General features: G+C 45.8%; 1 protein-coding gene across 1 annotated transcript in view; it reads left to right on the top strand.

Moving 5' to 3' along the window:
• Nucleotides 1-26029, top strand: part of RAB11A (RAB11A, member RAS oncogene family) — a 96547-nt gene that overhangs the window by 13903 nt on the left and 56615 nt on the right. The gene's annotated exons all lie outside the window — the stretch shown is intronic.

The raw sequence follows: 26029 nt of genomic DNA, 5'->3' as shown, positions 1-26029 counted from the left end.
CAGCCTCCCCCACACCCCTGGGAGCCGCCACATCCCCAGGGCTAAATATGAATTTAATGGGCCAGGCCCTGCCCCCGCCACACACTGACAAAGCCACAGGTTTTGTCAGGATTCCCACTACCTGACTTTATTAGTTACTCATGAGTGGGCATTCCGTTTCAATCGAATGCCTTTTAAGTTAGCATCTGTCTTTTAGTGATCATTGGTTTCGCTTTTTAAAGGCGTTCAGGTGGGGATTTGTTGTTAAGACTATCTGTTGGTGTATGCAGTAGACAAGGCCAGTTACGATGGGAAGTTACCACATGTTTTATCTCTACTTCAGGAAAAAGGGGTTACCTTCGAGAAAGAAAAGTAAACATTTGTGGAGTTCAAAGTGTCAAATATCTAGGAAACAAACTATCTGCACAAGCTGTGAAGGCCAAGAAAAATTTGGTATGAGGTATTGTTGATGCACACGTGTCAGAAGGCAAAGATCAGTTAAGGTCTTTTATGGGGCTCATGAAATTTTATGCCCATTTTATTCTCACTTGTGCTAAAAAGATCCATAGTAAGCATAGTTTGTTGAAGAAGAATGAAAAATGTGTATGGAACGGTCAATGCATGCTAGAATGTAGTCAAATAACAAAGTATGGCTGCAACCATTACACTCAAAACGTTTCACACAAGGGATCCAAGTGTAGTGGTTACAAATGCCAGTCAACATGATGTAGGCACATTACTAATGCAAAGAAGGACTAGTATGAAATGGTTGCTTTCACCAGGCTTTATCTGAGTGGTGCTGAATCATATTCTGTTGTAGAGCAATAAGCTCTGGCCTTTTGACTAAAATATATATATCTCTCAAAACATGGCCGTTTGACTGTCAAGATTACTGATGGAAGAAGATATGCTGGATAAAGATGTGAAGAAACTAGTACAGATGATTGTTAATGAATGTGTCACTAAACGTGCAGTTGGAAAAGGTTGGCCCAATGCCAAGATACCAGATTTTTCAGTGGATGATTTTAGGCATATTTCATCCCACTTGTTAATCATTGATGTAACCTTTAGATGGTTGGAGGTATTTGTGATACTGGAACCTTTGATGGGATGAAGTTAGCACATGAAGGAAAAAACGGGCATAAAGAGGAGGATAAAGAGTTGGTTTGGTACCCGTTTTTGGATAAAGTATGTGAGCAGTTTGTAAGAGAATGCATGATAAGTGCCACCAGTGATGAGTGTCCGGCACAGGATTCACCTATTCCAGTGACACTTGTTCCTGTGCCAGATATGGCACTGTCTAAGTCAGCGACTGATATAATTTCCCTGATGAAGGTTCAGAGGGGTCAAGTGAATTACAGTGTAATATATTTCTGGTGGCTGGAGATTTGGTTTGTTAGTAATCTCACTATGTCTGAAGTGATAGTTTTTGGAGAATGTGTTTTTCAGCAAAGAAATACCTGACAAGGTTGTTTCCGGCAATGGACCACAGTTTATCTCCAGACAATTTAGAATTTTGGATCTGGAAATCAAGTACGTCAGTACTTCCTTTTACCAACTTAGGAACTATGATGTTGTGGAACAGGGTAGCAGAATATTTTTAAAGACTACATTCAGTTGTCCACAGTAAATTGGTTGGATTGCATGCAGGAGATAAGGAACCTATTATGTACAATCCACACCACCCTCAAATCTGATACCAAAGGCTCGCAGTTAGCCATTTGATCAGAAGACTGTCTGGATCCAAAATGAATATGTTGTAGATGAATAAAGAGAAGCTGCTTGAAGAGTTGCAACACTGTGTGTGTTGAGTCAAAAAGCAGAAGATAAGTATGAAGGGAAAAATAATCGTAAATTGTATGTGGACGTAGGAGACCTGTTAAGAGCCAAGTTATCTTCAGATTGGACGAGAAGAAATTATCAGTTTTTCTTGTTCAAACGGGTGACCAGCAATGAAGGATGCAATGAGATTGGAAGATGGACAGGGCTGGAATAAGGAGATGTCATTGGAACCAAATGTACAGAAGGTAGTGGTAAATAATTCAAAATGTCGGCATGCTAACATTTTTTAATCCTAATGTTAATCTGAATGTTTAAAGGAAATATTCAAGGTAATGTTTGCTTTCATTTAATGGTCTTGTATTGTAAATGAGAGACTTGGAGATGATTTTTTTTTTTATACTTTGTTCATGTGTGTTGTGTGCGTATGCTGATGTTTCGAGCATTCTGACAGGTATATGTGTATGTCTCCTGTGTGTGGTCTTTTGTTTTGTGTGTATATTGTATAAGGGAAGATGTGTTTGGGCTTGTAAGATTCATGTAGGTATGTAGTATTGAGGCTTCGTTATGTATCAGCCCAAAATGTATTCTGTCAAAGGGTGGAACAGTTGCTGCAGTCCTGCTGCCCAGACTGACTTTACTAGATGCTTGGAAATAAATTATTCATAATCTACCTGGAGTGGTGTATCTTTTCAGTACTCCATACATACTTTACTCATTACCTAAGTTAAGCCAGTCTGCTCTGTCCCATAGATACAAGAGGGTTGAGTGCTGGTAAATTTTGTGATTTTTACAGGTCATACGGGCAAGTTGATGTCATTGCTGCTTGAGGTGAGCAGCCACCCACTCCAAATAATAAACCACTTTCCTACAGCTTTCAATTTCCTTTACATGTAAAAGTCTGGGGTTGAGATTCCAATCTATGGTGTATAAAAAGTGTGAATATGGAAACTGTATCTTAAAGACTATTTGCAGTTAAATTGCAGTGGGAATCACAGGAAAACATATTCCCACCTCCTCCTTACCCCTTTTCTCAGTCCCCCACCCCCACTGCTGCCTGAGGCTTGCATCTCTTGCATTCCCCCCCCCCCCCCCCAAAAAAAAAAAACCACCCATCGGAGCACCCCTTCTACTCCTCCCCCACCTGTCTGAGGTTTGCACCTCCTCCCCGTCTGACAGAGGTTTCCCTGCCCAAACCCAAATATTCACCCCTCTCCCCTATACATCAACCCCTCTTCCCCATCAGTTGGAAGCTGAAGTGAGGAGGAATTCGTAGGTCAAGGTCCTCTTAGAACGTGGAGCCCAGAATCAGCCAAGCTGGACTGAGAGGGTATGTGGCCTTTTGCCAACGGCTGCCAACAATATTACATGGGTAACGAAGTTCAAATTATTGGCCTTGGCTCAGCATCCAGTGCCAAGAAAGAAAAGTATAATGTAGTCTGTATTATTGCAAAGCACTCCTATGTGCTTGGGCAAGGTTTGTGCTATGTAAAACTGCCCACAAAAATCAATTTTGCCTGTTTCATTCACCTAACATTAAGGGCAAAGCATTAATTTTGATGCCCATTTAATGGCTCACTTGCACAGTTGTGAAAATGGGAAATTTGGGATCAATTCCAGCTTACTTAATTGACCAAATTGTGTGATACTAGGTAAATACTCTATTTCAGAGATACTTTTTTTTTTCATCATCACACATGAGAGTACCTTCAAATATGCAAATTCAAGATTTGTGCTGTACAAAAATCTCCCTAGCTCTTTCTACAGTATGAATCTAGGCTTGTATAGTATGTAGATGACCCCCCAATTTACCTCTTTGTTCGCTAATAGCATTGACATCAGAACAGGGGCAGGAGTGTTTCTTACCTCGTGTTTAAAAACGCACTAAATATTTCTCAAACAATCTGTATTTCTTTAACATAGAAGAGTTTCAACCTTACTTTGTCACTTTTTTCAATTTTGAAGACACCTTATGTTCTTACCTAATCTTTGCTGCATGATTGGCAATATTAAATAATTTCAAGGTTTGGCTCGTGCACGGACTCATAATGCTAGAACTCTGGCTCAGCTCTCCCTGTTACTTTTTTTGGATCACCTCTACCTGTGATTATCTAATTTTTGACCTCTACAGAAAACCATAAATTGCGCTTTGACTAGTAGCCACTTATGGAAGCTGAAGCAAAACCGGAACATTCACATTCCAAGCCGGGCCCCATGTTAAGTGGACATTGCAGGAGAAGCTTAAAACATCCCTGAGCTTACTTGTTGCTCATAGTTTAGTGAGCAGTATATTTCTGAAAGCTGGTTCAAATGGTAACGTTCTAAATGCAACCAGGGCCCGTTAATAGCTGAGCATTGCAGAAGTGGCTTATTCATGAAAGCTAAACAGTCTAATCACGGTTAGGACTCGTTGTTCGTTTTAAATATCTCTGAGCAGTTTTAAATGTCTGTTTTTTTTTTTTTTTTTTTTTTTTTTTTAATTTAAAGAAAGTAAAGACTTTTTTTATCTGAAATCTTGTATTCTAAACCACTAAATTGCTCTTTATTTTACTACTGACACCCACTCAGTGTAGTGCAGTCTTTCACTTAAACGCTTCCCTGTTTTGAAAAAATAATTATTTTTTTAGTCTAATTATAACAAAGTAAACATGCATTATAATCTCAGAATTTCAGTATGTTATACTTTTTCAAGGCAAAGTTATTTTAATGACAAAAGGCTTCCCTGCACAGTTAGATATTGTTTCTTGGGGTGTCTTGAACGTTTTACTAAGAGAATTGTAAGCAGTAAAGCATTAACCTTTTCTACCTGGCAAACAACCATAGACATTGCAGCAAATTAATAGAGATTTCGTTTTTTACCAAAACCCTTCGTGCCGTTGCACAAAGACAATATACCCAAAAGGCTTATCATTCCCAGCACCATTCAATCTTAATGAAGATACAATTTTTCAGCCTTTTGATAATCTTATCATTGTATTAAGTTTTGAACACTTTTTAATTATGGATACAATGTTATCTTCTGACTTTAAGTCAAACTTTTTCTGTGCCTGCCCCTGGATCTCTAGGATCCTCATTTTAAAGTTTGGGCTTTCGCGTGCTCCTTGCACCCAGTTTCTTTGGCATTGTTGAAGGTAGTAAGGTTGAATATGCTTCTTTTTTGGACAAGATATTGCAAGTGTTTGAGGTTTCTTTACCTGATAGGCTTCACACCAGAGTCATGTCAGATGTTAAATCATAGCTTATAAAATTGAGGCTTCGGCTTTTGTTAGAACTGATGTTTTAGTTGGAGTAGAGTTCTAGTGGTTTATTGCCATTTCTAGGCAACACGCTTCTATAAAACCAATTAATATTTGCAGGTCAAACCTTTTTGGTTAAGTGTTTACTAGGATCTAACTTGCCAAGTCTCCAGAATCCAGTCCCTTTTTGGGAGGTTGCTGAAAAGATGCACTTCCTCTCTTGCAAAGTTTTTATTTTTATGTAAAAACCAACGCTGGCAAGCCCTTTGAGAAACTGCAGACCAAAGCTTTCTTCAAAACAAGGAAACTGTTCTACATTCTATATTCTATCCTTGCCATGACTTCTATATACAGCTGTTCATAACACAACATATCTCCCGCCCCAAGAACCCTTTATCACTTATTATTCTATATGCCTATAGCTTTTGTATTATTATTATTTTTCTTATAACTGTACAGTGTTGTCATTATGATAATACAATATTCAATCCTTACGGAGTAAAACATATTCCGTTTAAATGTTCAGGTACCTTCTTTGCTCGGCCACTTCTCAATTCTAATGATCCATTGTTTTTTTTTGTTTTTTTAACTTCTCTCCATGTGTCTGTTTTTAACAGTCACTCTCATTTGCATTCTTCATCCAATTTTCCACTTATACCTTCCCACACTTGACAACACTCCTTACGTTCCCATCTTCCAAGTCTACCCTATATCTTCTCACTTTCACTGTTCTTATGGGAACTGACCACTTGAACAACCCTTTTGGTGTGCCACCCAATGAAGGTTCACTTCCATTCCCTTTACACTTTCTAGTCTTAGTGTACTTCGTTTGTTTTTCTTGCACTCTTCTCAGCAGCTCCTTCTGATTGACCTTTCTCTTACCCATTCTTCCCATCCATCCAGGTATTGCCTTAGTACACAGCTTCCTCCCTTTCAGTAACACAAAAGGTGTTTCTGCTGCAGTGGAATGTGGAGTAATGCAATAACTCCACGACAATATTTTCACTTCTTCTTTCGACACTATTCCGCTTTGCACTGACAGTTACATATTTTCATTAAATACTTTATTAAATTTTCCACCAAGCCGTTTTCACACGGCTTGGTCCTCACATGCTTTATTCCACACTGTTTCAGGTACATCCCAAACTCTTCCAGTGTGAACTGGGGACCATTACCTGTAATTCTTCAGGATAACTGTCCCTTCGCTGCACCTCTTCAAAAAACTCGATTACTGTCTTGGACTTCAACCTTGCATTCTAAACTCACTCCTGGCCATTTAGAATAATAGTCCACCAGAGCGATGACAAACCTTTTACCATGTTTTCCAGTTCAAATGGACCACAGGTGTCCATGGCAGTCTTTTGCTATGCATTGCATTAAAAACTGATGGGCACTTCAGGAGTTTCTTTCCCCTCCTGGATACTGTGGGACGCGCTTGCATTCACTAATTTAATGACACTTTTATTGGCTGGTGCACTTTTAAACTGTTTCTCTTCAGCTTGCATTGATACTAACAAAGGCTGTGGCATTTGGATTGTGCCAGTAACTGATTGAAGGGGCATTTTATGAGCACTCCTTGTTTTTCTGATGATCTGTATGTGGCTAGGCTGAGAGGGTGTTTCTGGGAAGCAGGCTAGTCTGGACACAGTGTGGCACCATTTTCTATGGCTCTAGTGCTCCGTGAATCGCTCTTTATAAGAGGCTTGTCCACTATAAAAATATGGTTTGCAACCAGGGCGCGCCTTTGTCCCATACACAGCCTGCACCAGCCATTATGGAAGATTTGGGACTGAGGGAGCAGTTATATGGTCCTACTTGGCGGCTGACCCAGAAGGTATGTGGAGGAACAGGGGAGAGAGAAACTATGGGATGCTGCCCCCTTATCATAGATTGTGTGGGCCCCATCTCCTGTTATAAGTGCAGGGCTAGTTTCCACAACGTATGACAATCTGCAAGGAGGAGTACTGGCTTGAATGAGGGCGCTAAGGGCAATATTAGTGAACGTGCGCTCATTGCATAAACATGCTTTGAATATCTTCGACATACTAAAGAATGAGCGCATTGATTTGCTCTTTTTTTTTTTTTTGCATAAACCTGGCTGAATGAGTCTTCCTGCCCGGACATGCATGTTGCCTTACCAGAGGCATATACTTGTGCCCATTTAGACAGTCTTGAAAAAAGGGGCGGAGGGGTAGCCATTATTTACAAAAAGATTTTCAGGCGTAATACCTTTAAAATGGATGAGTTTCGGGGAGCAGAAGCTCTGAGTATCAATATGTCGATTAGTGGCCAGCTCTGCTTTTCAGGGGTGCTAGTTTATCGTCCCCTGAGCATCTAGGAGATTTCCTAGCCTCCCTTGATCACACATTGGCTCCTAAAAGTGTTTCTTATGTTAACTGTACCTTGCTTGGGGATTTTAATGTTGACGTAGACTTTTGAGGACCCCTCAGTGAATAGTCTGGTGGGAACCCTGGCCTTGTTTAATCTGGTCTGAGCTGTCACTGGTCCTACACACAGAGATTGTTGTGCCATTGATGTTATAATATCGAACGCCCTGTTGAAATGAGACCCCAGGTCCAGTGACATGGTCAGACCATTATGCAATGTCTTTTATGTGAGAGTTTTTGACCAAGCTAAGTACCCATGCCCACCTGTTTCTTTGAGTGAGGACAGGGCTTGGGGCAGGGTATCCTTTGTGGAGCTCAGGAGTACTATGATGGACTCTAAACCTGAAGTGCTAGGCTCTGCTACGAAAGTGATTTGGCCATTAAGTGATGGCTTAGGAGGGCAGCCGACTCAGTAGCACCTATTAGAAGAAGTGAAAAAGCCACTAAACCTCTCTGCTTGCTGGTTTTCCATGGAATTAGCTCAGGAAAGCGCAGCATGTAAAAAAATTGGAGAGAGCCTTGTGGGGGCACTATCTCGAACAAGATAAGGCCAATTATAAAAGAGGCTATCCTAACAATATCAAGAGTCCGTAGCATTCTTTTCCACACATAGCATTGAAGAAGCGGTGAATAATTGGCAGAACATTGATTTTCTCAATTTTCTCCATGTTTACTGATCCAAAAACGTTAGTTCCCCCGTTAGAGCCTATTTAGGCCCTTATGCCCGCCTCAGTGATTTTTTTTTTATTATTATTTTTTTTATCCTTAAAATTCAGGCCACCATAATTGGGACAACGAGTTTATCTAGAAAACCTCAATCTGTTATGGTAGTTGACCCTACCCCCCCCTTCCGCATGCTGAAAAAATGTCTTCATTTTCTTCCTCACTACACTCAGTTGACAATGGTGAGATCCTTGATTCTTTCTAGGTTGGACTATGCCAACATCCTCTATTTGGGTCTGCCAGACTACCTGTTTGAACGTCTACAGGTGATGCAACATATGGCAGTCTGCTTTCTATTCAAAATTCCCAGGTGCTCTGCTGTGACCCCATATCAGGAAAAACTTCACTGGCTGCCAGTTGCTTTGACAGTTGCTAACCAAGCTTTTCACTACATGGGGCCTAGCTATCTCAATGAGAAGATGAAGGAATACCACCCGGTGAGACAACTTCAGTAATGCTGGTCTAATTGAGGTCCCCCGCTTCAGAAGGCTGCATCGTGGAGGTTCCTCCTTCTCGGTCTTAGCTGCTAAGCTGTGGAATCAACTTCCAGCATGTATTAAGTCCATTACGGTGGAAGACAAATTTAAAAAGAGTTGAAAACACTCCTGTACAAGCAATAAGTGCCGGGACACACTTTTTGAGTAGCTGCGCACTATAGGATTATCCTTCATTCATTATCACTACCTGCACAACTCCTACACTTCCTTACAATTTTTTCCACGTATTGTCGTTCAATACCACTGTAAATAGCTTTGACTTTGGTGCCAACAGTATCCGCGATCATCCAGTTTTCCTTTTTCCCACTTGTTTCTCCTTGTACTGGTAACCTAGACAAGCTATCTGCATTCACTTTACATTATCCTGGGACAAATTTCACCACAAAGGCAAATTGTTATAATACATTAATTTTGCAATTCTTGGAGAGGCTTGTCCCGGACCTTTTGTGGTTAAAACAACCACCAGCGTTTTATGATCTGTAAGCAGTTCAAATTCCCACCCCCATACAAAATTTCAGAAGTGTTGAACGCCCCACCAACAAGAAAGTGCCTCTTTTTCTATAGTGGAGTAGCTTGCCTTTGCACTCTTCAGTGCTCTTGATGCAAACAATACTACCCTTTCCTTCACTGATTTGCAGAAGCAGATGCCCCAGCCGGTATATGCTTGCATTGCGTCAGTGGAGACAATGGTGTGGTCATACACATCAAATGGTTTTAGCTCCACAGCCTCCACAATGCTTTTCTTTATCTCGTCAAATGATAGATGACATTCATTCATCCACATGTGCTTCTACCATTTCTTCAATAATGCTTGAAGGGGTTGCGCCTTATCTGAAGCGTTTCTAACAAATTTGGTGTAACAAAGATCTCAATTGATCTATATAAAGTGGACGCTGAGCTTTCTCAGTGCCCTCCATTAATTTAGTTTTTGATCTTATCCCTTCATATGATATGGTCCAAATATTCACCTTCTCAGCATACTGATTTGCAGTTATCTGTTTCCAATGTGAGTCCTGCTTTCTCCATGATCCTGCATACTTTCCCCCACAACACATCGAGAGCCTGCTTGCTTACTGCCCACACCAAAACATCATCTTGGAAAAATCTTACATTCTCCAACTCGCTCAACAATTTAGCATGACTCACTGAAACACCACAGAAATAGATGCAAGCCCAAAGGACATGCACGCAAATCGGAATGTTTTTTCTGGCGTTATGAACAATGTTAAATGTCTTGTGTCCTGGTAGAACACTATTTGATAGTATGCTCTTGAGAGGTCGAGTGTGGAATAATACCGCCCCCATTTAACACCAGCCAAAAGCTAATTTCTGTTGTGTATAGGACGTCAGTCTACACGTATGTTATAATAAAATTTAGATCTCTCAGGTTCATGCACATCCTGATTTTCCCATTAGGCTTACGGGCAATCAAAATTGGACTCAACCACTCAGACAATTCTATTTGTTCTATTGCACCACTCTCAATTCTTCTTTTAATGCATCTTTCAGCACTACTGCCACATTTCGTACCTTGTGGGCTTTTGCTACTGCCTCATTTTTCAGAACTATTTTGTGTAACACCGGAAATTCTTTTTTCCACCTTTCAACATCTTCTCGCTCCAACATTAATACCCGCTCATTTACATTAAGATCCAGTTTGATTATTTCAGCCACCCGAGGGCATTTCTCTCATTTTCCACAACATATACCCAGCTCATTGTATTTTGTCCCTTAAAGCACAGACATGCTTGAAACCATCCTATTAGGGGCAATTTTGTTCCACAATACCCAACAAACTCTACACCAGTCTCTGGTAATTCTTTCTCACCCAGGTTGTACCATGTTTGTTGATTTATTAACATATATGGTGAACATGAATCTGCCCACAAGTCCACCTTTGTTTCATCTATTTATCACTGCACACTTTGGCAGACTGTGTGGCATGTTGGTTTACTTTTGCATGCCCTTGCAATATTTGGCTCTCTTGAAATATCACATAACATCAATACTTCTTACTTCCTCATCAGATTCACTTTCCCTTGATTCATTTTTACTCCTTTGTTGTTTCACAAAATGTACACTGCTTTTATATTTCATTCTTCCCTGGTTACACACTCTTGAGAAATGTCGTAGTCTGTTGTATTTTAAGCATATAGCTTTTAGAGCTGGAAAATTTCCTGACGTAGCTATGTGTTTTGTGCTACCACACCTGTAACATGTAAACCATCCATCATTTTACTTGAATATTTTCCAACTTTTTTATTTTTATCAACAACCACTTGCACTGTTCCTTTTTATTTATTTATTTTTTATACTTAATTCTTTCACATAGCGGGATGTATCTTCAATGTCTTGCCACCACTAAGACCTTCGCACAAACTATGTTTGAACATTGCTAACTTCCTTTTTGCTATAAAAATGTCTCCTCCCATGGCTTCCAAATGTGTTTCGCATCAGTCCCCTACGGCATAACGGAATCACCAGGAGTGGCTAGAAAAATTGGTGGAGAAGCTATGGACTATATTTTTCTGCTACAAACAAATAAACTTGCACAAATATAGGCACCGTTGTCTCAAACACCATAAACATATACTTTGTGTGATTACTTAACGCAACAGTTGCAGTACCCATGAGATTGCTTTCATTTTACCTTGAGCCTCATGGTGATGTTGCAGTGCTTGACTTTGTTCGCCAGTGGAAGCAGAGACCTTGGGGAGCCCTGCTCTTTATTCCATCACCAATCGTATGCACAAAATGGGCAGAGATTGGTCAAAAGCTATAAGATATAAGTAGATTTCCCTAGTGGCGCTGCAATAGGTATTCACACTTGTTATAATTCTGCACTGTAATTTTCGGTTGGTGAAACTTTTGAGCTTAAGGTGATAATGTGATGCATTTGTTGGAGGCAGGCAGTTCTGGGCTGTCTGTAAAAGTGTTTAGCTCTAATGTAACAGAGTTAACCTTTTTGCCTCCGTGTGTTTCAAATTCATTATCCTGCCCTCAGACTGTGAACACACTTTAATTAAACTTGTGGTCGTCCGACAAATCACATTTTCAGACCTTGATTTTAATGGCGCCAGCTATCGCAGTACTCGAGTAGTGTGTGTGTGTGTGTGTTTTTTTTTTTTTTTTGTCTTCTAGGTTTCCTTATGTGTTCTGCTATTAGTGGTTTAATTGGACAGTTTTTTCAGTGTTCTGCAGCTAGGTGAAAAAGTGAGGTACAGAGGAAATCGATTGAATCTTACTGACCTTGAAAGACCCAAGCTGCAGCTAAATGCATTGCATCCTTCTGAAAATGATCTAGTGTATTCCCAGCTCACTGTAAGTGCATTCTTTTGCATAGTTTTGAAATGTCTTTTCAGACCGCTGTCGCAGCCCTTTTCTTGCTTTTCCGCCCAGCAGTAATGTGTCCTGGCTCGCCACCACTCCTTCGGAAGCTGCCATTTACAGCCTTTGATGATTGGACCCTCCTTACTTGTTTTAGTCCACGGTCAGGATGTGTATTTGACTCCGTCATGGTCTGTATTTTTGCAAAACATTCTGGCACATTGCAGCACCTGGTGTTTTATATAGCTTGTCTGTGTTATCTGTTCTGTGTGATTGCTGCACAGTTTCCTCTCTGAATGTAGAGTGTAAGGTTCTTGCCTGCTGCACTTCACTCAGGGGTCGATGCCCATCTGCACTACTTAAGTGCACATGAGAACCATCCGCTTTCTTATCTGTACTGTGCAGCTATTCTCAGGTTACACTACAGCAGTTTGCATCCAGGTAACTATGCATACAAAATATTGACTTGAACTTGCCCCTGCTGTGTGTAGCCACATGTGGGCAGTCTTTTACTCCTTTGTTCATGGTTGGCCTGCTTCCATCCTTAGCCAGTGACCAGCTCTGCTGCCCCGTATGATGAGTTGATTTTTCTCCATGATGCATTGATTTTTCTCCATGATGGTTAGGTTGGGAAGTCTTGCATCCATAGTGACATACTTGCAAAAAGTATTGACATGTAGTTCTTTTTACGTTCTTGTATTTTTCCTTTCCCTGAGATAGGGTTGCTTGGGCACGGTTTACAGATGCTGAATAAATTTAAAGCAATAGTATATATATATTTTTTTTTCAAATATGTTTTTATTAACTGTTTGCTGTTTTACATATGTAGGTCTATTTGCATTAACATTTTTTTTCTTATTGTACATTTCTACTAACTGAGCCGCGTCCTTGTTATGCTTTGCTTGTAATGTGTTTCACAATCTCCTGTTCATTTTAATTACAATTTAATATTTATACATCATTGTTTCCAGCTCTTTAATCAATCCGTTTTTTGGGTGTCAGTTCTTTCAGTGTCCCTTGTTACTTTTTGTATTTTGTGACCTTATAACAGACTTAACTCAACTTCAAACTGTAAATAAACTTATTGGCTTAAGTGGGTGGATCTGTGTAACTTCTAAAGGGAGGGTTGCCGGGGTATTTCTTATTATGCAGAGGTGGCCAGCTGTCCGCTCCCCCCCCCCCCTCTATCTTTTTAGTTATTGTGTCCTATTCCCCCCCCCCCCCCCCCCTACTCCGCCCTTGCGTGTAGCCTGGTGGGGTGCCTGGCATTTCTCCCTTCCTGGTTTCAGGGACCTTCCCTAGCAGTCATATCTATTGGCCGTTTCAGCTAGTTCACCCCATCCCCTCGGGTGCTATCGGTCTCTTCGTTAAGTCGTCCCAGTTTGTCACCAGGTTCTCCCATTCCGAAGCGATGGGGGTCTGGCGAACTCCCCTGGCCTCCTCGGCTTTAAGGACCTGCAGCTCAGCCCTGGACCATCTTGTGACATCGCTTTTCCATTCAGACAGTGAGGGGTGGCCGGGTGACTTCCAGCCCTTCGTAATCTGTCTTTTATAGAGGGCTAGGGACAGGTCTAGGAAACGACCCCCAACCCTACTCCACTTGACGCCGGCCCTGAGGCCCAGTAAACACATGGCGGGGGTTGGCCGGAGCTCCGCCCCGAGCAGCTCTGTGAGGACCGCCATCATCGCACCCCAGCCCCTCTGGAGCATCGTGCATCCCCACATCATATGATCAAAGTCGGCCTCTCCGTCCCCACATCTGGGGCATGTCCTGGGCGTCCCCCCATATATGCGGTGCAGCCATTGAGGAGTGAGGTATGTTCTGTGTAGGTAGTTGTATTGGATGTATCTTCGCCTCGTGTTGCGTGAGATCACCCTGGGATAAGCTAGTGCTCTGGTCCACTCTGACTCAGACAGGTCCCGCCCAATTGTCCTCACCCATTTTTCTCTTAGGGAATGCAGGGGGTCCACCGCGGCCTCAATTTGGGCCCGGTAGATTTTAGCAATCAAGTGATCTTCCTCTCCTGCTGTCAGCAGGAGGTGCAGCACCCCGTGGACAGCGGGTTCCGCGTTAATCGTGTCCCAATGATCTTTCAGGGTGTGCACCAACTTCCTAAAGTGTAAAGATTGTCCTCGTGGCACTCCCCCCTCGGATACATCAGTGAAGCTCCTCAACACCCGTTCACCGTTTCCAGCATTTCATTGCCACATTGCACATTATGTTGTCCCTTATGGGGGCAACCTTCCTGCCCGCCATACATGCTACTATCCGAACTGTGTCTATTACACCGTGTGCGGTACTCAGGTCCAGTTGTCCCCTGCCCGCCAGCCAGCCAGCAACCCATTGTAACTGGGATGCCAAGTAATAAGCCTCGAAGTCAGGGGCACCCAGGCTCCCCAGATGTGTCTGTCTACAGATGGTCGAGAGCGCCGTTCTCCTGCGACCCTCATCCCATATCAGCTCTCTAAGCAGAGCGTTCAACTCGCGGAACCATGCAGAAGGGGACCTGTAGTGGTAAGTTAGCAAAGTAGTAGAGGAGGCGTGGAAGCATGATCATTTTTGAGAGCGCCACTCTGGCCATTATTGTTAGTTTCAATGAACGCCAGAACCCTACCGAGGAGCGCAGGGATCGGAGTGTCCTGCCAAGCTTACCGTCCCTGAGGTCGCTCAATTCGTGAAATATTTGTATGCCCAGGTATTTAAAAGTCCGCGGGGCCCAGTTTACATCCGCTGGGCATGCATCAGGGCGTGCGCTTCCTGACAGCACGGGGAACACAAATGTTTTCCTCCGATTAAAGCGAAGTCCGGATAAACCCCTGAAGTCTTCCAGGATCCCCAACGCCCACGTGAGTCCTCTTGTCCCGTCCCTCAGGTAGAGAAGTATGTCATCGGCATCCAGAGAGACAATATGCTCAGTCGGACCCCAAACTATTCCCTTGCCCATGCCTTCATACCGCAGCTGTGATGCTAGGGGCTCAATTGCCAGGGCAAATAGCAGTGGGGACAAAGGGCAACCCTGCCTGGTTCCCCGGTATACTGGGTATGCACTGGAAATCGTCTTTCCGGTCTTTACTCTTGCTAGCGGGGATGAGTACAGCAGGTCCACCCATTTCACCCACTCCTCCCCAGTCCATTTTTAGCATCACAGTCCTTAGATAGTCCCACCTGATAGAGTCAAAGGCCTTCTCGAAGTCTACCGCGAGCAAGACCCCCGTCGGCGGTTTCAGGTCCTTGGTCATGTGCAAAACAGTGAAAACCCGTCTCAGATTCAGGGAGGTACTGCGGCAAGGAACAAAGCCGTTCTGGTCAGCGTGCACTAGCTTGGTCATAAGGGGGAGCAGCCGACCGGCCATAATCTTGCTAAGAATCTTAGTCGCTGTTTAGCATTGATAAAGGCCTAAAGTCCGTCACCGATGCTTCCCTGACATTCGTCTTGGGAAGTGGCACCACCAATGCTTCCCGCAGCGTGCGTGGTAGCTCTCCATGGTACAGTGCCTCCGCATACATCTCTGTCAGTTGGGGAGCCAGCAGGGACTTGTATTTTTTGTAAAAATCCATGGGGAGACCGTCTGTTCCAGGGGTCTTCCCAGGTGCTAACTGCGCGATGGCCTCGCTTACTTCCTCCACTGACACTGGTCCCCCCCAGGCTATCTCTCTCCTCTGCGCTCAGTGTTGGCAGTGGAGTTTGCTGTAAGTACCTATCGAAGGTCTCCGTCCACAGGTCGCTGGGTTTCCCATACAAATGCGTATAGTATTCCCTAAGTGCGTCATTTATGGGGCCCGGTCTGAGCCTGCGAGATCCCTCCCCATCTAGCACACACGTAATAGGCTCACCATGCCCCCCTGGGCGCACCAGCCACGCCAACAGTCTCCCCGATCTGCCCTCCTCCGATTGTAGGGATGCTAAGTATTTTTGCATATTGTGGCACCTAAGCTGTTCTTCGATCCGGGAATGTTCCCTGCGGACAAGGTTATATTCTTCATTCTCCTGAGCTGCAGTCCCTTGTCCCAACTCTCCCTCATGCATATCCTTCTCTAGGGCATTCAGTTCCTTTTCAAGTGTGCGCTTCACCCCCACCGACTGTCCCAAGCAGTAGCCCCTCGTCACCACCTTGAGTGCTTCCCACTCCGAGGCCCTAGAGGGGGTGGACCCACTGTTCGTCTCAATATATTCTGCTAGATGGCAGTGTAGGGCCTCCCTATACGCCTGGTCTTCAAGTGCTGAGGGGGACAGTCTCCATGACGGTATGGGGGGTCTATCCTCCGACACCCTCATCGTTAATAGCAAAGGATTATGGTCAGACAGGGTGCGGGCTAGATATTCTGAGCGTATCATGTTGTTTATCAGGCCTGCTTTGCAGGACACACTGTCAATTCTAGTATGCACCCGGTGGAGACCCGAGTAATATGAGTAGTCTCTAGCAGTTGGGTGATGCTCTCGCCAGACATCCACTAAACCCCACGTGCCCAACCACTAGCCTAACCTTTTGGCTGTTTTAATTGTCGCTGCCCCTGTAAAGGCGGGGTAGACCTGTCCATGTTTATGTCTAGTACTGCGTTAAAACTCCCCCACTCCCCCCCCCCCCAATTAATAGCTCTCCGGTGCATTGACATGTGAGGTGTCTTGACAGGCCCGTCATGAAGGGTACCTGGTCTTGGTTGGGGGCATAAATGCAACTCAAGACTATCGGTATACCATGTAGCCTCCCCTCTAATATCACAAATCTTCCCTCCCGGTCTATGTTGGAAGAGATTATTGTGAAAGGGACCCCCGCTCTGATCCATACCAATACGCCTCTTGCATAGGCTGAGTATTCCGATGCAAATACCTGCCCCCTCCATCTGCATCTTAGCCTCTCTCCCTCCCCGGGTGCCAAATGTGTCTCCTGCAGTAATGCCACCTGTACACCCCTTCTCTTCAAATAGGAGAGTATTTTGTGTCTTTTAGCTCGTGTGCCCATCCCCCTAACGTTCCAAGTCAAGAGATTGTAGTCTGCCATCTCATAATATCAGTCTGGTGACAATGTCCCCGGCTCTCCCAGGCCTTGGATTTGTTCTTTCGCATGTTCATGTTTTTGCCTTAATCAGGTTCCACCACCCACTTTGCCATATTAACTTGTAACTGTGTATCCCAACTCCCGATCCCCAGGGCGCCTCTTAACCTGTAGGTTGCCCAGCAAACTGTGCAACTTGTTCAACCACTTATCAGCAGTACTCGCCAGTCTGTTAGATATGCGAGGTTCTGGTCCTGGGGGTGGCAAAGTCCGGAGGGGCCGTTAGTTCCCATGGCATGCCTTATCTCCGGGGCCTTCTGCAGGTCCAGGCTAGCCAAGTTCGTCAGCCGTTTGTGGGGTCACCTTCGGGGCACGGGCTGAACACTCCAGATCTCCAGCAGAGGACACCAGTGTGTCGTCTGACTCCTCCCCAGAACCTTCCTGGGGGGACGCCTCACCACCCATGCGTGCCGCTGCTTCCAGGGCTTCCTTCCTGCCTTTCTCCTTCTGTGTTTGCGTGGGCGCCAGTCGTCGGCGGTCTCTGGACCTCCGTCCCTTCGGAGCCCGGTGAGCTCTGCTCCCAGTCGGGCCCTCTCCTGTGGACCTCCCCGCCTGGGAGCTATGTGACTCTAGCCACTCCCACGCCTCCTCAGGGGACTGGAGGAACGTTGTCTTCCCTTCCATCATCACTCTTAATCTGGCTGGGTAGAGTACTGAGTACTGGATTCCTTCTTCTCTTAGGGCTGTCTTGACTGTCAGAAACGAAGCTCGCTTATTTTGTACCTCCAGAGTAAAGTCCGGGAATAGTGTCACCTCCCCATTTGCAACTTTAAATGGGCCCGATTCTCTGGCCCTCTGCTGGAGGGTGTCTCTATCTCTATAGTGTAACAGTTTAGCGATCACGGTCCGGGGGGGCCTACCAGGAGCAAGGGGTCTCGCCGGCACGCGGTGCACCCGCTCCAGTGTGTAGAAAGGAGTCAGGCGCCACTGTCGTACTGAACCACTTCTCCAGGAATTCAGCCATGTTCGTCCCCTCGGCCCCCTCCGGGAGGCCCACCACGCAATTTAAATCAATAGTAAAGCAGAAGACAGTGTTTGTTCTCAGTGTAAAGGCTACAGAAAATTTACATCAACTTTGTTGTGGAGTATATATGTTTAGATCTTCCCTACAGTCAACTTGTAGCTGTCTGATGCCATATTGTAGACCATATCAGAATTTAAATTTCGTCTTTGGGTCACGCTGTTGCTTAGCATTTAGTGGCTTTCTTGTCGATCTCATTTGTTTACTTTTTATTCACTAGCTTTCCTTACTCTTTTTTTATATTTGTCCTTCCTCTAGAACATGGATTCTTTACCATTCCTTTGAATTGATGACTTGTATCCTTCCACCACTCCATATCAGGAAACAACTGTTTCCTTTCTCTTTTAACACTACATTGAAAATGCATATTTTTTTGCTTTCCATTGTGTGCTACTTCCCTACTCAATTCCCTCCCCCATGATCGCCATGTTGTTCAGCCCCCCCCAGCTCTTTTTTGCTTCCACCATCCCCTCTCTGTCACGCTGTTTTTTTCTTCATTTTCAAATAAACCATCCACCCCACTCACCCAGCCTTCTCTCACTTTACTCTTTAGGATTAGCCCGACTGGCTGTGCTTGCGGTGCCTGTTGTGAGATTTGTTGTATGCACAAAGTGGCTTAGCACCTGCCCATTACTGATCGTTGATTGATTGGCTTCATTATCACCCTAATTTGCTTGCTTCTTATTTGTTAGCTTTTGTGGGCTTTACTTCCTCTTCTGTTTGTCCCTCCCCTCGAGCGTAGATGCATTATTTGTCCTTCCATTGCTCTTTTTTTCAGGCGCTAAGTTATTTTTTGCTTAGGCATTACAGAAGAGTGCATGTTTTACACCTGTCTCACTCATGTACTCCACCCTCTTGCCCCCCTTCTTCCACACTTGTGTTGCTGTTCCTGTGCCCGCGTTTTTCTCAATGCCCCCTCTGATGCATTTCTTCTAGTGCATCTCTCCACCAACCCACATTGCTTCCTCGTCTGTGCTTCTCTCCCAGCTTCATGTTTCACTCTTGTCTGTTTGATTTCTCGCTCCCTGCACCTTCTGTTGCCCCTTCCATCATTCATTTTGCGTCACCTTACCTCTTTGTGTTGCGTCTGTCTCCCCCCGCTCCTTTGGTGTTGCGTCTGTCTCCCCCCCGCTCCTTTGGTGTTGCGTCTGTCTCCCCCCCGCTCCTTTGGTGTTGCGTCTGTCTCCCCCCCGCTCCTTTGGTGTTGCGTCTGTCTCCCCCCCGCTCCTTTGGTGTTGCGTCTGTCTCCCCCCCGCTCCTTTGGTGTTGCGTCTCTCCCCCCCCCGCTCCTTTGGTGTTGCGTCTGTCTCCCCCCCCCCGCTCCTTTGGTGTTGCGTCTGTCTCCCCCCCCCCGCTCCTTTGGTGTTGCGTCTGTCTCCCCCCCCCCCGCTCCTTTGGTGTTGCGTCTGTCTCCCCCCCCCCGCTCCTTTGGTGTTGCCTCGGTCTCCCCCCCCCGCTCCTTTGGTGTTGCCTCGGTCTCCCCCCCCCCCCCGCTCCTTTGGTGTTGCCTCGGTCTCCCCCCCCCCCCGCTCCTTTGGTGTTGCCTCGGTCCCCCCCCCCCCCCGCTCCTTTGGTGTTGCCTCGGTCTCTCCCCCCCCGCTCCTTTGGTGTTGCCTCGGTCTCCCCCCCCCGCTCCTTTGGTGTTGCCTCGGTCTCCCCCCCCCCCCGCTCCTTTGGTGTTGCCTCGGTCTCCCCCCCCCCGCTCCTTTGGTGTTGCCTAGGTCTCCCCCCCCCCCCCGCTCCTTTGGTGTTGCCTCGGTCTCCCCCCCCCCCGCTCCTTTGGTGTTGCCTCGGTCTCCCCCCCCGCTCCTTTGGTGTTGCCTCGGTCTCCCCCCCCGCTCCTTTGGTGTTGCCTCGGTCTCCCCCCCCCGCTCCTTTGGTGTTGCCTCGGTCTCCCCCCCCCCCCGCTCCTTTGGTGTTGCCTCGGTCTCCCCCCCCCCCCCCGCTTTGGTGTTGCCTCGGTCTCCCCCCCCCCCCGCTCCTTTGGTGTTGCCTCGGTCTCCCCCCCCCGCTCCTTTGGTGTTGCCTCGGTCTCCCCCTCCCCCCCCCCCGCTCCTTTGGTGTTGCCTCGGTCTCCCCCCCCCCCCCGCTCCTTTGGTGTTGCCTCGGTCTCCCCCCCCCCCCGCTCCTTTGGTGTTGCCTCGGTCTCCCCCCCCCCCCCTTTGGTGTTGCCTCGGTCTCCCCCCCCCCCCGCTCCTTTGGTGTTGCCTCGGTCTCCCCCCCCCCCCCGCTCCTTTGGTGTTGCCTCGGTCTCCCCCCCCCCGCTCCTTTGGTGTTGCCTCGGTCTCCCCCCCCCCGCTCCTTTGGTGTTTCCTCGGTCTCCCCCCCCCGCTCCTTTGGTGTTGCCTCGGTCTCCCCCCCCCCGCTCCTTTGGTGTTGCCTCGGTCTCCCCCCCGCTCCTTTGGTGTTGCCTCGGTCTCCCCCCCCCCGCTCCTTTGGTGTTGCCTCGGTCTCCCCCCCCCCCGCTCCTTTGGTGTTGCCTCGGTCTCCCCCCCCCCCCCCCCCCCGCTCCTTTGGTGTTGCCTCGGTCTCCCCCCCCCCCCCCCGCTCCTTTGGTGTTGCCTCGGTCTCCCCCCCCCCGCTCCTTTGGTGTTGCCTCGGTCTCCCCCCCCCCCCCCGCTCCTTTGGTGTTGCCTCGGTCTCCCCCCCCCCCCCGCTCCTTTGGTGTTGCCTCGGTCTCCCCCCCCCCCCCGCTCCTTTGGTGTTGCCTCGGTCCCCCCCCCCGCTCCTTTGGTGTTGCCTCGGTCTCCCCCGCTCCTTTGGTGTTGCCTCGGTCTCCACCCCCCCCCCCCCCCGCTCCTTTGGTGTTGCCTCGGTCTCCCCCCCCCCCCCGCTCCTTTGGTGTTGCCTCGGTCTCCCCCCCCCCCCGCTCCTTTGGTGTTGCCTCGGTCTCCCCCCCCCCCCCCCCGCTCCTTTGGTGTTGCCTCGGTCTCCCCCCCCCCCCGCTCCTTTGGTGTTGCCTCGGTCTCCCCCCCCCCCCCCCCGCTCCTTTGGTGTTGCCTCGGTCTCCCCCCCCCCCCCCGCTCCTTTGGTGTTGCCTCGGTCTCCCCCCCCCCCCCCCCCGCTCCTTTGGTGTTGCCTCGGTCTCCCCCCCCCCCCCGCTCCTTTGGTGTTGCCTCGGTCTCCCCCCCCCCCCGCTCCTTTGGTGTTGCCTCGGTATCCCCCCCCCCGCTCCTTTGGTGTTGCCTCGGTATCCCCCCCCCCCGCTCCTTTGGTGTTGCCTCGGTCTCCCAATACCCCCCCCCCGCTCCTTTGGTGTTGCTTCGGTCTCGCCCCCCGCTCCTTTGGTGTTGCTTCGGTCTCGCACCCCGCTCCTTTGGTGTTGCTTCGGTCTCGCACCCCGCTCCTTTTCCCTCCGCCTGCGTCTTCGCCACCTTAAAATGAAATACCTGGTCTTGATGAGAGTGCTTACAAGAGAGCCCTTCAAGCTTGCAGATTCCCCTTCCTATCCGAGCACAGTTTGGAAGGCACACAGTTGTATCAACGAGTTATGTTTTCTTTAAAGAACTGATTATTCTTCGAGTAGTAAAACATTTTATCTTTTCTTTGCCAACAATTCAGCCTTTTATTTGTTGTAACTTCTAATGTTAATCCATTGTGGTCCCTTTCTTGGAAGAAGTGTCTAAAAATGCTGATATTTCCAGTTTTGCCAGTTTTCGCTTTTGATCACTTCTCCCCTTTTCTGTCTAATATTGAAAAATGTGGTCTGTCAGCAACTATCCAACTTATTTGAAATCGCCTGCACCTTCAATTTTCTGCAAGAATGCGTTAGCGTGACCACAGTACTGGTAGCAGCCCTGGATTATATACATGAAGCTTGGGGTTCTGACAGTATCATAAATTTGACCCGTCTAGACCCCAGCAGTGATATTGACACTATGAACATCAACAATTGGTTACTTGTCTCCACCAAATGCGGATCTGCACCATGAATCTTGTGCATGCAGTTTCATTAACACTTTTTATTTGCCAGCCATTTGGCATCTTAACACGCAGCCTTCTTTGGTGATCACCCCTTCAACACCTATGCAGCTGTCATCATTTGATACTTAGGCTTAATCTTTTGATTATGCTGGTAGTATCCCTGTTGTTGAAGGTTTGGATAATATTGTTCACCTTTGGATGTCTGAAAATTCTGTCAATCTTTGCTCTGCCAATACAGATTCCTTGGTTCTAGTATATCTGCCCTTTGTTTGTGACTTGTGGGTATAACTTTAGGCACTCCACCTCTGTGCACAATTCTTAAACATGGTGTTTTTTTTTTGTTTTTTTAGCAGAGACTTGCTTTAACACGTCTAGTAGCTTCCACAACTTTTCTTCTTGCTAAAAGTTGTAAAGATTATGCCTTATTTGCCTTTTTGAAGGTTCAAAAGCAGTAGTCCAAAAAGTGGTTTCTTCCTGCCGATCTTACACAATGTGCTACATATGGGCATGCCAAAATATCCCCTGTCTCATGTGCAAACTATACAAACGCCCGCTATATTCCTGACTTGAGCTGTCGCACATCTGTACCTGCTCACCTGTCAAGTGTGCACCAACGCCTAGTTGAGAATTGCATAATTTTCAAATCGCTGTTTTTAGTTCTTGCTTGTAGTATGTCAGGACTCTAGTGGCAGGCTGGCATCGTGATTTTCAACATGGCACATGGAGTAGAAGGCAACTAACATGATCAAAATGTATGGCTTAATAATACAGTGGGAGAGGCTTAAACAGTGGTCATAAAATGGTTTCAGACAATGTACGGTGTTGGAGAAATTGCTTTTGGGGGTCTGTCTAAACGCTGATGTTGATGTGCCTGTCTGATTTGTACCAGGAGAATAAATGTTCCTTATCTTAGGCACGTTTCCAGTGCGCGTTTAACACTGGACGTCTTTCTAAATCTGGGGCTTTTGGTTTGAGCAGAGTTGAGCTTCTAAGGCTTCTGTTTCTGCTGGAGTAATTGATTTTTTTTTTCTTAACAGATATTGGGTTTGTTTCGGTGGATCGCATGCTAAACGACATTCCAGAGGAAGCCAATTTAGGGATGCAAGAACAGGGAGTGTGTGCAGACTAGACAAGTTGTCACACAGGGTACAGCCTTATTTGACATAAGCGAGATATGAGCAGGCCCCTCTGGAGAGCATCATTACTATAAATATGTAAAAATGACTAATTTCTGAGCAGCTAACTTCAAGGCTTAAAGAAAGGCTTGAGACTATGGAGATGTTTTTACATGGATGGCATCTGGTTCTTGTGACCATCTCTTTTAACTGCACAAGCTTCATGGCAGGTGGTTCTCTGTTTCTCAATTTCTCATTTTTAGCCAGTTCCTACTTGATATTCTTTCTTGCATTGTATCAAGTTCCAGACATCTCTCTTAGCTTTTGTTCACTGTCTTACCACACTGCTGCTAAACTTCCAAACTCAGTTTGCCTCACCATCCATACTGATCTTTTATACCTAGTCCTCAGTACTACCAGCTATACCTTGATGTTTTGTACCCCTTCCAAAATGTTTTTTTCAGTCTAGTTTATACATCATTTCATGATAATGGTTGTCATTAGGCTAGAGACCAATAGTACGCTGTAGGTATCCTGTGGTCATCCTTTTATTCTACTGCATCTTTGAGAGAGACCTCACCCTACCAGCCCCTTATATAGAGGTTAGGAGGTGAACAGAGACGTATATTTCTTGTATCTTAAATATAGGGTGAGTATTCCTCTGGGCACAAAAAGCGTTGGGTTTCTGAAGATTTCGTTTTATGAACAATAGCCATTTACTAGGGCACATAAGAATACCCTCCTCTATCTCAAATACATGGTACCCAACGGACTGATGAGGAGATAGCAAAGCTTGCCTTTAAGCAGTTTCTGTCTTTAAACAAAAGCTGGGCCCCTTGGCTCTCTAGGGCAACTCTGCTGGCTTAATCACATTTAGCCTTGGTAAACACATTTAGTTCATAAGTATCAGAATAACATGAATGAGCCATCAAATTTTGTGGCTTGCATTTTATTTTAACCCAAACTGGGTATACAAATACTATAATTACAGAGAATTATTTTACCCAGCTTATTTGTTCTTATTTTATTGTCCTCTTGAAAATGAAAGCCTACGTTAACCCAGATTTGTGAGCTGGACAAATAAATGCCAGCATCAGTGGAATTATATAGTTCAGTCTCAGGATTTTCCAAATAATTATGAAATTACAGCACTTGCCACAGAATCTAATATCTGCTGCATCATTCATTTTTTTCCAGCAAAACATTGTAGCACAAGCAGATCGAAAGTCACTTAAAAAATAACAAGACTAAGAATAAAAAGATGTATTGCCGCCCAGAGTCATTCTGTGCCTATGTGACTTAGCAGCATTCATTAGAGAGTGTGTGGGTACGACCGGTTCTCTATGGCACACCTGTAACTAAAACAACCAAGCCACCCACTGTCTAATTCACTTCTTAAATGCCCACAGTGGGGGAAAAAGTGGCAAACAAGAAGTGCCCTGCTAGAGAGGCACCTCTATTAGAGGTTTATACAATACCTTTTGGCTCATTACCCAGAGATAAATAAGAGAGATAACCCTGTAAGGTGGAAGGGACAGGTTTAAGTAATGTCTTGTGGTGCGGGCTTATGAGGTGACCATCTAAGTTGTCTGTGATCAATGACAGAGGACTAAGAAAAGAGCATGTAGCTAGTGATGTTTTATTTTTGGGACAGTTTGAGATATGACTGAGCTGTGGGCAGCTGGGGATGTTTGAAGGCTGTCCCTCTGTTCAGAAGAGTTAAGTAAGGAATTGTGGTGGGTAAGTTGAGGCAAGGGGTGTAAGTTCCTGTGGTTTAGTACACAATTTGTTTGGAGTGTGGCTTTATGTAGGAATAGTCTTTGTTTTGAGTAGTTGTCACATAGACTTGTTGCATGCATCAAACGATTTGCATGTGTGCGTTTATCCTAAATGAGATGGTCTCTTTGGATGCAGAGATTGCCTGCAGTTTTGCATGGGGCATCTTGTGGATTGGTTTTGACGGCTTGTGGATAACCTGCATTTGACAGGACGGATGAATTCCAAGAATGTTGTCTCCGCAATGTTTAGATAAGGTATAGGGTGCACAGTTGGAAATGAAAGGTTTTTACAGCTGTCTCAGTGCCTGATGTCCTTGGATTTCACGTGCCATAACCTCTTTATTGCTTAGATGAAGTTGTTAAATGTACGACTGTTGCTTTACTTGTGAAATACTAGCACAGTAAACTGTCATAGTGCTGTTGTAGAGTGATTAGGAAATCTAGAGGAAAACGGGTACTGGTGTAGATAGAAGAGAGCAGCTAAATAACTACAAAAGAAATTATGCCAGGTTTCAAAATGAACAGCTGCCTTAAAGCAAGAATCTAATTGAATAAAAACGGAACTCCCATTGGTGGTGCTGTAGATAGCCCAGGAAGCTCCTTACATAACCCATGTGTGAAGGACAACAGAGCTTAAAGAACATAGGCTCTGAATAGCGCGGTGCTTGTATGTCTGTGTACTAATAACTTTTGATCATACCAGTGTGTGGGGAATATACAGCGTCAAGCAAACTAACACACCAGCCAGGAGCAGCAGTGTGGCTTTGTGTGCTGAACCTACTTTGCAGGGCTCTGTCTGCAGCTTGTGTGTGACTTTTGGTGTGCAGTATTGGGCTGGGGGGGGGGGGGGGTGTACAAACTGATTAGGGAGATGTGTGCATCATAATTAAGCATTGGTAAGGGTGTGTCCAACACTGATCATGGTGTTCAGAGGGTGTGAAGGGTGATTGACTTAGGCTGTTATAATTTTTACCCACTTCCTATCTCTCTCATGGCTCATTTTTCAGTAATTTAACATAGTAGGATCTCGAGTGCTAGTACAAGCTTCTAAGAATTCAAGTGCATAGAGCTAGCTGGTTTGTAAGCAAGAGAAACTTACTTTCTATTGTTGATCAAGTGTTATCAGCTAGTTGAATTTGAAACTCTTCAACATTGTCGTGACTATGATTGTAAGATTTATTCAAGCTTTGTGATGCCAAACCGTTTCT

This window comes from Pleurodeles waltl, chromosome 3_1 (assembly GCF_031143425.1).
Source record: "Pleurodeles waltl isolate 20211129_DDA chromosome 3_1, aPleWal1.hap1.20221129, whole genome shotgun sequence".
In the NCBI taxonomy this organism is placed as follows: Eukaryota; Metazoa; Chordata; class Amphibia; order Caudata; family Salamandridae; genus Pleurodeles; species Pleurodeles waltl.
The sequence above is the reverse complement of the archived record's forward strand: the minus strand, read 5'-3'. Positions and strand labels throughout refer to the sequence as shown.